The following is an 11,730-nucleotide window of genomic DNA, read 5'->3' on the forward strand; positions in this document are numbered from 1 at the left end:
GACTGTTAGTAATTAAAATAATTTCAGATTTGACATTATTATCCCAAATGTGTACATTCATATTTGTACACCTGAATATAGTCTTGAAAAGAAAAGAAACCCCTTTAGAATGCTTTAATACTTTCTGTCCCTTCAAGAAATTGGGAAAAGTTCCTGAAAGGAAATAATTCTACTTTCCAGTGCCACAGTGTCTGTTTTCCAGAGGTGATGTTTCTTAATGCTGCTATTAAACATTTCCTAGGGAAATTCAGTGCAGCCTGTATAAAAGCATCCTTGGCAAACCAAACATACTGCAGGTGTGCAGCTATTACATGGACAGTGCATAGTCAGTGACACTATCTTCCATTAATAAGCTAAAAAAAATGTCATAAGTCTCAACAGCAATCAGATCTGGAACAATGTAATGCTCTGCATGTGATACGTTGCATGCATGTATATAACGCTCCCAATACTTTAGCCACAGGTTAGAAATAAGAGTTGCAAGCCCTAACTCCTGTTTACAGTTGTAAGTGGTTAAAGCCAACAAGGGAAATTTGCAGTTGGGAGCAGGGGTACAAGAGGCTTAGAGATAATATCTGATCCTTTAGCTATGGTTAAAGGATGCAGAGCAATATGAGAGCACTCAAAGTTTGGGAATTGAAAGTTTATTGAACAAAATTTACTCTAGGTCACACTAAGAGACTCTTGCTGTTTTCTATGAAATATAGTACCTAATGTAGAAACTATCATACTGAGTGGACTTCTAAGAATAATAATTTCTTTAGTTCTTAAAGAAGCAAATCCTTTTAATTGTGAATAAAAAAGAAATGGTCAATTTTTGCTACCAAAAAAGAAAGAAAGAAGTATAATAGTCTGGTGTGATTCCAGTGATTGACTTTCCTTCTATACCATAGGTATTGATCCCTCTCTGTGGCCTACTATCTGTTGTCTTCTCCTACAAACGTGTGCTCATCTTTCTTATACACTCTTTTTCCAGTTCCTCATAGGAAGATCCCTAAGGTTCAGATTTCTAAACTCTCATCAAACTGTAACTATGCAAATTGTGTAAAACATGCAAATCAAGTAAACATATACAAATGTGCATTGTTTGGTCCATTAATAGAATGTGGGATGAGGCTAAGATGGAAGTATTGACTCCCCGGTCTCCAAAGTGTACCAAACTATGTTGAGCATATTTGTTCCTTGCTCTACTCCGTCGTCACTGTTTAGAATTGTTTAATATCTAGCAGACAATCATTGCAGCCTGTAAGTGATCTCTTATAAAGTGTTGCTGCACCAGCTAAAGACTTGTTGAACTGAAAGTCTTCCTCCAGTGCAGTGATTTGAGGAGCATGTTTAATGAACCTTCCCCTCTACAGAAAACAGTAACTAGGGTTGCAGTCCTGAGCACACTCACTGGAGAATAAGCACCATTAAACAAGACAATAGTTACTTTTGAGTAAATACGCATAGGACTGGGCGATTGGATTTGCCCCCTCCCATTTTCATCAAAATCTCACCTGCTTTTTGGCTGAGTGGTCATAGAATTGTAGAGTTGGAAGGGATTCCAAGGATCATCTTCTATCCCAACCCTCTGCAATGCAGGGATCTCAACTAGATCATACATGACAGGTCGCCATCCAATCTCAGCTTAAAAACCTCCAAGGAAAGAGAGTCCACCGCCTCTAATGGAAGTCTGTTCCACTGTTGAACAGCTCTTCCTGTCAGAAAGTTTTCCTGATGTTTAGTCAGTATCTTGTTTCTTGTAACTTGTAGCCTCTGGAGCAGAGAAAACAAGCTTGCTCCATCTTCATGTGACAGCCCTTTAGATAACTGAAAATGGCTCTCGTATCTCCTCCTAGTTTTTAACAGCTGAAAGAGGTTTCTAGCTTGGATGCCATTCAGTAGTGTACACTTTTTAACATGATTCTTTGAATATCTGTTTTGAGCTGCAGAATATAAATTTGGTGCTAAAGTCACTGGCTGCCTACCCTTGCTGTTTAGCTGTGTCAAGAACAGTGTCTCTTGGTGCTTTTTATTATTGGATTGCTAATCATTTGGGATTTGTCGTATCACCTCTTGCCTTTAGAAGTCTCAGATATGTGTAAGCCATGATTGAGGAGAGGATGGAAGAGTGAACTTTTTTTTAAAAAGCACCTAGGAAAGTTACCAAGACTTAATCTAAAATGTGAGGATGGAAAAATGTGCTAAAATCTAGAGATGAGGCTTGCTTTTAGGAGTCTGGATCTGCCTTAACCTGTTTATCTTTAGCTCAGCCACCATAGTTGCTGTTTTAGTGTCTGAGGCAGAGGAGGAGTAGTGATGGTTTCGGTTTTCTTTTCTTCCCCACTGTTCAGGGTGGGTAGCAGTATAATCTTAGGAGAGATCCTTGTGGAAGGAAATAAAGTCAGCTTTTTTTTGGCTTCTTATTACACACCACTCACTTGTGGAACCTGAAGGGAGAATGTGAATCTCTGAAACTCTAAATTTTGAGCAGTTAAAAGGGGCCTAAAAATGTTAACATTACTTTATAGTGTACAGGTATGATAGTACTCATTGATTATGTGAAGGGTAACAATGTTATTAGAGTATTAGTTGTGTAGGTACAACATAGAGCAAGTAGGACAATACCTCTTACTGGTCATTTAGGGGGAATATGCAAACGTTTAGAGTCGTTTCAGAGCTTCAGGCATTCAGAGTTCAAATAAAATCCAAACAGAATTTGCTTTGTAGTCAGGCTTTTTGGTTATTTAGCTGGGTGCAGTTCTCTAGGATAAAGCAAGTAGATGCTACTAGCAGGCTACACAGATATGAGTTCTGCTTTTCTAGAGTTCTTTGCAACCTAAATCTTACTAGATGGGGGGGGAGCCTTATGGGTTTTGGTTATATTGCTTACTATCTGCATATTTTCCCACACCTTTTTTGTTCCTAAACAGAGCAGCTTACAGTAACCCAAAATCTGTTTTAAAGCCGCTTTATGATCTGAAGTAGTATGCTGTTTCATCCTCCCATTTCCTTTGTTCTAAAGAACCAGAGCCTTGACAGAGGGCTAGAGGGTTCAAATTGCATCTCTGTTTATTTTGGTCTCTGAATACCTGTGCTGAAGCATGCAGTTCAAAAGTTTGCGCTATTTTAACAAGGTTACTTCTGTTACCAAAAAGTATGAGAATGGACTTCAAAAAGAATGTATGAATTGCAGCATATGAATTTTAAACTCTTCTTGAATTGTTTTAAAAGGAACTATTTGAAGCTTGGCAGCATTCAGATTCTATATTAACCCACCAGCTTGCGGTGCACGGCTTGTTTCTCTCAGCTGCAGGTCCATTTTCTTATTGTGGCTAGACAAGGGTTTGGGGGAACCTAGCAGAATAAGGTGCCTGCTTTCTGTGCCTTTCCTCCCCAGTACTGCATTTTGTCTTGACAATGGCAATGTAAAAGTGCTGCAGAGAGATAAGTAGCTCTGGAGATTTCAAAAATCTGAACTACTGTCTTTAATACCATTTAGATGACATAAATACTATCACAAACACATGCTTATATAGGAGTCCCAGTGGTTCTTTAACATTGTTGCTAGTTATTATGAAAAACACTTGTGATTTGCCCCCTAAGCAGCATGGGGAGTGGATCAAAGGTGTCTGATTCTTAATCCTTAGCAATTTTGTACTTAATGTAGTGCAAGTTTTGGATATAAGCCCTTTGCCTCACATGAATTGGTCACTGAGGTCACTAAACCAAAAAATGCAGTGAGGAATTTTAGTGAATGGCAGCAGCTCTGATGTTAAGGAGCCCAAAAGTTACCATTTTGTTTACAATTAAGGCTTTGCCAAATGGGACAGCAGAGTGTTTACATGATTACTTTGTGGGTTGCTGTCTAACTGACAAAACCGCTTAGAGCCTTTTAACAACATCTACAAGAAGTGTACACTTTTATTTAGAAGAAAAGTACCGATCTCCCAATAAGTTGCATATATCCTCCCCCATGCACTGGGGTGCATAATGAATCCTAGTGACATTGTCAGTTCATTAAATCCCCCCTTTCTAGGTGTGTATTCTAAAATTCTTGTGTTCCTAGAATTCCAAAGATGCAGGGAGAATGAGGCCATGAAGCCAATAACCTTGCGTACAACTGATATCATGTATAGGCTATTTGCAGAGAAATTTTAAATCATGAATATTCTTCATGTTTCTTAAGGACAATTATGAGAAATTGGTCTGGGAACAGACTGTGATCAAATGATCATTCTAGGGTGAAACTAGAAACAACAAAAAGCTGGTGAAAGGACCGTCAAAGCAAAATAAAGATTCTTCTCTCCAAACATAAGTTGCAGATCTGGCAGCAACAATTGTCAGCCATGCTAGTTGGCTTTTGTCACTGTTTTTAGCAGAATTTAGATGGCACACTGATGGCACATTTTAGCCAGTCAGAAATGACGTGATGCAATAATGCATTAGTGTCATAACGTCTTGTATTTGGTATATCTTGAAAGTTGTCATCTTTTGGAGAAGAATTGGATGAACAAAACATTGACATGGAATCCAGCCATTGTCTGTAGATTTTTGATACCTAAAATAAGTTTTTGAAAATCAGGAAACAACCCTAACATGATTTGTTGAAGTTAAAAGTAAAATGAAGTTTCACCAAAATCATGTACAGTCTATTGGAAGCAATTTGAATCTGCAGCATAAGCTTTACGCTTTAGTCCTTAGATTTCTAAAGCGTTTTATTTTTTGTAGTTTGTTGCACTCATTTTTCAGATGCACACCCCACGGAGTGAAACTTAACCTATTTAATTATACAAACAACAAAAATCAAGCAGAGTGCCTTTATCTGTATGCCTTAATTTTGTTTGTTTGTATATTAATTACAATAGTGGACAAGTGATGCAGGACCAGCAAGATCAGTCTTTGAAATGTAGAAAATGGCAAATTCCCAGTTGTTACAAGTTACTTGTTCGTCTGCAGAAATTTCAGATTTAACTACCTAGTTTCCACCACCCCCGCCAGCCAAGTTCTATACAAATACTCAGAATGCAGCCAATGTTAAGCTTGTTGAACAAACACTTAACTCTCGCCACTGGAAATCAATAGCACTTAATTTGGTTTGACAGTGTCCTTTATTCTTAAGCTAAGTGGGAAGTAGGAAGTTCTACCACCACATTGTTCTTGTTTTTTAAAAATAACCCAGGCTTTGACTCTTGCACTCTGTTCCAGAATGCATTTTTAATGCTGCAGCTGCCCTAATGTCCAGTAGTTCAGTGAGCTGCTAACAGCTGCCCTATATAGTCTATGATGGTACTTATTCTGAAGGAAGGTGTTAAATAGGACCTCTGGAAGATCACAGGTTCCCAGCCCTTGGCTTAAAGCATGTGACAGTATTGCTTTTGTATAGACAAATCAGATGCCGTTTCAAAGAACACATTTTCTTTCTATTGATTATATATATATATATATATATATATATATATATATATATATATATGAGACAAACCTTGTTCCTGCCATTGTCCAGATTTAATGCTGCATCAATGAGTCAGTTGCACTAGCAATCCTTTCAATCATCTCTGCAGCAGTGTCTGATGACTGCTGCAGGTATTTAAGAGAGCCTGTCAGCATTCACAATATAGTTCCTTTTTTTCCTTTTTTTAAAATATGTGATCTTTGGAATATATCACGCCTATGCGGGCTGGGGACAGACTTTATTTGTTTGAATGTAAGTCCTTGTGGTGGTATTGAAGTTAGCAAAGGTACTACCACCAGCATACCAGTACTTAATTGCTGGTTGGTTCCTTTTATGTATTATTGGCATGTGTGCATTTGCAAATCACTGCAAACCAAAGCTTTTCTACCCCTGTACACAGCCCAAAGTGATATTTATCTAGCTTAGAGACTGTTAATTGTTGTCCAATTTTTAAGCTTTGCTGGACATAACGACTTCCATGTGCAACCCAAGAGGCTGTGTGAGCAGAAATATTTTTAAGGGTGCCAATGAAACTGTGTGATGTAAGAGTTATGCTTAGTAGCCTCTGTGGAATTTCAAGGGCTCACTCCTGGGTTTGCAAGGTACACCAGTCCTTGTGGTGGTGGTGGGGGCAGCAAAATGTGCAGGTCCTGATAACTACCATAACTGCAGGGGCTAATGAGTGCTTTATTGGGCATTGCCTGACTCGTGTTCAGTGTTGATGTAAAGACAGCCCTGTTGACGTAGCAAGGAGATTCTAGTACAGCAGCAAAATTTGAAAAGTGATCCATCCCTCAGGGAAAATCTTACAGGTTTTAAATGAAAGGTGGAGGTGTATATAACAACTGATCCAAAATCCGACTTTATGCAGAAGCTAGGAGAAAGATCATTTGGTATGGAAAATACTCTATTACACACTTACATAAATTCATCTGAAACTTTCAGAAATGAAAGCCATTGGAAGAAATGTTCCTACTTAAAAAAGAAATGTGTGTTTATGCATAATGTGTTGAAAACTGGAATTGGCTTTTACATTGCAGTGCCACATATTTCATTTCTTCTCAGCATATACTTAATAATGCTAAATGTGTTAGATTTACTTAATAATGCTAAATGTGTTAGATTCTACTTTGTAGATGGTGGAGGCACCCCATCAACCCATCCCTGGCTTAATCTCTTAATGGAAAAACATTCTTATGCTATCCATTGAACTGACCAGAATTGGCCTTTAGGCGAAGTATAGAGCAAATACTCATGAAAACTTGGAGGAATCTGTCACAAGAAAAAGCTACGCCTGAAATGGTGCAGCATTCACAAGGCAGTGACCACACTGACCTTCACACTGTGTCCTGCAGATTGATATGGGAACTTCTAGGAAGAAGCTTGATAATGTGGACCTGCATCATCTGATAGAATGGTTTGATAAGCCTCAAGCCTGACTAGTCTTTTGTGTGCTGTGCTTTGCAATTGTACAATTAAATTGTACAATTAAAGCAGAAGAAATGGAATCTAGAATGCGTACAAAAGATGGGCAACATCGGTGGGTATGGTGCATCAGTTATGGTGGGCTGCTTCAGTGCGGAATAATATCTGTCAGTCGTGATTATTCATGTGGGCATAACCATTCTATTCTGGAGATTACAATTACAGAAAGAAATGGAAACATTGCGACTACCTCAAATACAAACTTTAAATACAGCAACGAGTTCATATTAAAGACTGCCGTGCAAAAAACCCCTCTGTCCACAGAAGTTTGGTCTCTCACTACAATGCTAGAAGAACTGATTGAACCTTAAGCAGTAAAATTAGGACACAGTTTGGCTTTGATGGAATGAATCTAGGAATTGTTCTTGTGTCCTCATTCTCAAGGATAAAGAAGTTCTCTGCTTCACAAGAGGCCAGCTTGCTAAATAAAAATAAAAGTGATTGTGAAATCGCAGGCTGAAATTGGAGCTGGACCCAGATTCTTTGTCAAATTGTGCCCTTGAAATGTCAGCGATTCTTTAACATTGCTCTGCTTCGCAGAACATGTGGATGGCAGCTATGGATGCAAAAACCTCCACAGGGAGCAGCACATTTCCCAAGACACTACCTCCAGCCATTTTCATGGCAGATTTGTGAGGTCTACACGCTAGATCTGAAAGTAGGGCCTGGAAACTTGAAAAGTTCATTCTTATGATAAGGCTTTTGATGATATCCTTAAATGCTGCTGGGTGTAAGTACAAGATGGTATCAAGGCTTGCATGTAGTACAGCTTGCCTATGCTATAAATGTGGCTTGGCACACATAGCATCATGCAGTGATTGCCAGGGCAACGGATGTGGGATCCAAAGGTGCCTTGCTTAAGCAAATAAATAAATAATACTTCAATCTGCATCAAGCAGGGGAAGATCATATCCTGAACTATTCCCAATAACCCTGCCCCCCGAAACCAGAGTTGGTGTTTGGGGGGCCGCTGAGCACTGCGGCGCAGAAAAGGGAGCAGACGATTCTTGCTCTGTGATGGAAAACTACTTGTAGTTCTCTGGATCAAAGCCATGGTTGGCTGATGTGATGAAACTTGACACCAGATCGTGCAGCATAATAAAGTATCACCAGTTTGTTAATTTTGTAGAGTGAATTTTATGGAGATTTCATAAATACTTGGAATGAAATATGTATTTCATGTCAAAATTTGCCCTTTGTTTAAACTATGATACCACATATTAGCACTGGAGTTTTGGATAGATTATATATATATCTTCACCTTTCATTTAAGTACTTCTGTACTCCCCCTCTACCACCCCTGGTCTAAACCACCAAAAGTTGTATTTCTGTGGCTTCAAAGTTTGCAGCTGAAGGGAAGGAGGTGAATCTTTAGGTCAGTATAATAGGTCAAAGTATTTCTTGTGCCATAGCAAACCAGAACATTGCAGAGTTTACGGGAGAAGTAGTCCATTTTATTCCAAATAATTCAGAACAATACTTCTCCCTTGGCTATCTTGGTTCGGTGTAAGTCAGACATGCATCCAAGTGAGCAGGACTTAAGATTTCTAAACTGCTGGTTACTGAGAAACTTAGCATCAAAAGCATTTTATTCATTTATCTTGCGTATGCCAACTTTTTCTGCATTTCTAAAATAAGAGTACTTGACACAACTAATGCTATTGGAAGTAGTTGGAGTCAGGTGAAAGGGGTCTTGTATAGGAAGAAGGGTTATTTTAATATACATATATTTTAATGGATTTGACCTCCTCTCTCCTTAATAAGAAAGGAATAACTACAAAAGGTTACTGAAATTCTCTCTGGCTATTTGACTGTAATGCGTTCAAACCCTGTTGGTAAAGGATGTCTCCCTCCTGAGACCCCTCCTAGGCTGTCAGACACTGAACAAATTTACAGACTAGTTTAATATCAGAGGTTGAACTACTCACAAACTCTGTTTTTAAAAAGGATTGCCCCAGTTTTGAATACCACCACACACCCCCACACACAATGGGCACATGATCATGACCTAAAATAAAAGGTTTGTGCTTTCTTTTTGGAACAGGGTATGTAATCTGTCTAAATTTCACGTGGCTTGCTATTTGTTAGTATCACAATTTTAAAGCTTGATAATGTTTGTCCAAAAGTGGAAACTTTATTAATTGCAACCCAAACGTGCTCAGCTTGCCATCTGTACCTTGCACCATTTTCTTAAGAAAATGTCACTGTAAGTTATGGGGAAGAGATGTTGGTTAAAGCAGACTTTTGCTTTTAAAAAAGCTCATAATAATAATGATAATAATGATGATGATGATGATGTATATCTACCCTTTGGATCTAATGTAGATTTTTTTATGCAGCTGTCAAATTCTCTATTTAATCCCTTGGTTTCTCTGTAAATGTTTTTACTCTCTGTTTGAATGCTGGGCACAGTTTGTAATGTATGTACACAACGGTGTTTTTTTCTATCAATGTTAACTTTTTTGCACATTTTTTGAAATTGTTTAATTTGTACACTGTTTTAATACTCTGACCAACTGTTATGGAGTGTATGCGGATTATGTATGTGTGCAATGTACTACTGTTTTGAATGAGGATTTTTAGATTCCGTATAAATGCGTGTCCACTTCTGGCTTTACCTTGGTTGAGGAACTCAGGACATTAGCTTTGCTTACTAGTTCCCCCACAATACTCCAAATCCAGCAACTTGGTTGTACCTGCAGAGCTTTGACACAGATACTGAACTCTGTGTGAATAGGGACTTCCCAGTTCACTCCATGCTATTTGGGGCACCTGCCAGTTGACTAGTCAAATATGGTCAAGTTGACCACCATCCAACATCATGTAGCTAGTGCATTTCTGATTGCTTGCCCATTTTTTTGCTGGAAGGCTAGCCAGATTCCAAATGCTTTTTCACTGATGTGCAGAGTGCACACACCCAGCTTCTCAGAAGCATGGCGTGAACAGGAACAGGGAAGCCACTGCTTAATAGAGCTTCAAATATGTGTCAGATCCTCTGCGGAGTTTGGATTGTGGTAAGTGTGTCTAAGAACTTTCCAAATATAGGGTACATAAAAATGCCTTCTATGTACTGTCTGTCCTGTTTCCACAGACCTATTCCAGTTTCATTTCTACATGTTTTTTAAAAAATTGTTTTTTAAAGGTACTGCATTTAGTTAGATGAATATATAAAAGCTTTGAGAGATAATTTACTAGATAAATATATTTTCAGCTGGCTGATGTTCAGAAAATATTTTATTTTTTGTTTTTAACCATTCAAAATGTATTTGTATTTCCAAAATTAGACATGAATTGTATATTAAAACACTCTGGCTGGATAATGGTATGGTTTGTCTTGTAAGGTTTCTCTCTCTTTTTTTTAAGAGCTAAAAATGTTTCTGTGATACAGAGAATAATAGTACTGTTCTGAAAAGCTGAAGGCAATCTTTCAATTTAGAGCTGCTTGAGAAAATTGAGACACAAAACCAATCTTAGAAAAGTCAGATGTTTTTATTGCCTGTTCTTTTTTGTTACATTGAATGTAATGTTTCCCTCTTGATCTTAACGCTTTCCTTATTTTCTGGTACTGGGGAAAAATAAAGCATGTTGAAGGTACTAGCAGAATACCAAGTAATACATAAATTTGCCAGCCTAGTTCATGGCTTGAAAGATTATTTGTATGATTCTTAAGACTTGCCAACAAAAAAATTCTCATGTTGGGTAAATACCGTAGCACACTGGTGGATATCAAAAACCAACAGTTAGGAAAAGTGGTATTCTCTCTTTCTTTTTTTAAAGAGCCTACTAATAGCCTGATATGGTGTGGTATGTTCCATTGTTCATGCACATTTTGACCTTGTCATAGTCTCAAAAGTGTGCTTGTACAAAATGTATAAAAGCATTTTGATTTTTTTAAAACAACAACAACTATGTATTTACCTGTCATTTTTTTGCTGGTAAATAGCTTTTATTTTATTTGGGTTTTTTATCGATTATAAAAAGAAGCCATGTTTATATTCTGTGTTTGACCAAATTACTTCTGTTTTATGAAATTTGTATATTGGTGGTACACATCTTCGTGTAGGATGATTGTGCATGAGGACCTGCAAGAATTAATACGATGAAAGATTGGAGGTTGTTTTTTTTCTTCCAAGTTAATTTTGGAAAGGTTATGGTGCAAAGGTTTACTGGATGTAACCTTATGAGCTTATGGAATGACTATAGAGAATGGCACTTCTAAGTGTTAATAAAACAAATATTTATTTCCACTTTGTTTTTTGTCTTTTCTAAGTGCATTAATACTTGGTATTTACATAATGCTTCGGAGTGATACCCAACAAGTCATGCTTGGAGTAGACCCAGTGGAATTAAATGGACAATTCAGTTTCAGTTTATTTCAGATTTCAATTGAGCTATGACATAGCTGGAAATTATCCTTAATGTACTGACAGGGTTTCATATACAGCATTTCAATAATTATTACAACACTGCAGGGTAGGTTGGTGAAATCCAGTGCATGCTTTACCTAGAAGTAAACCACTCTGTGTCCTCTGGGGCTTACTCCTTAATGTGTTTAGCACTGTAGCTTCATTATTGTATCTACTATGCAGCACTATACAACTTGCAGGTAGTGTTGGGTGTTCATATATAATTTCTATATTGCTTTCCCCACCCCAGTGTTCATAGTACTAAAACAGCCACCTAACTGATTATTGATTGGTAAAATTGGTATACCTCTCAATATAAAAAGAAATCTATACATTTACATGAAATATAATTAAGGGAGTAGGGGGAAGGTGAATATAAAATCATATAAAAATACAACACCA

At 37.7% G+C, this 11,730-nt stretch overlaps 1 long non-coding RNA gene across 1 annotated transcript; it reads left to right on the forward strand.

Moving 5' to 3' along the window:
• Window positions 1–6,534: 6,534 nt before the first annotated feature.
• On the forward strand, window positions 6,535–8,344 carry LOC308588802. Its single transcript, XR_014008895.1, has 2 exons — window positions 6,535–7,879; window positions 7,916–8,344. It is a non-coding gene; the product is annotated as an uncharacterized lncRNA (long non-coding RNA).
• Window positions 8,345–11,730: the final 3,386 nt, after the last annotated feature.

Source organism: Podarcis bocagei (assembly GCF_964188305.1).
Source record: "Podarcis bocagei genome assembly, chromosome: 1".
Lineage (NCBI taxonomy): Eukaryota > Metazoa > Chordata > Lepidosauria > Squamata > Lacertidae > Podarcis > Podarcis bocagei.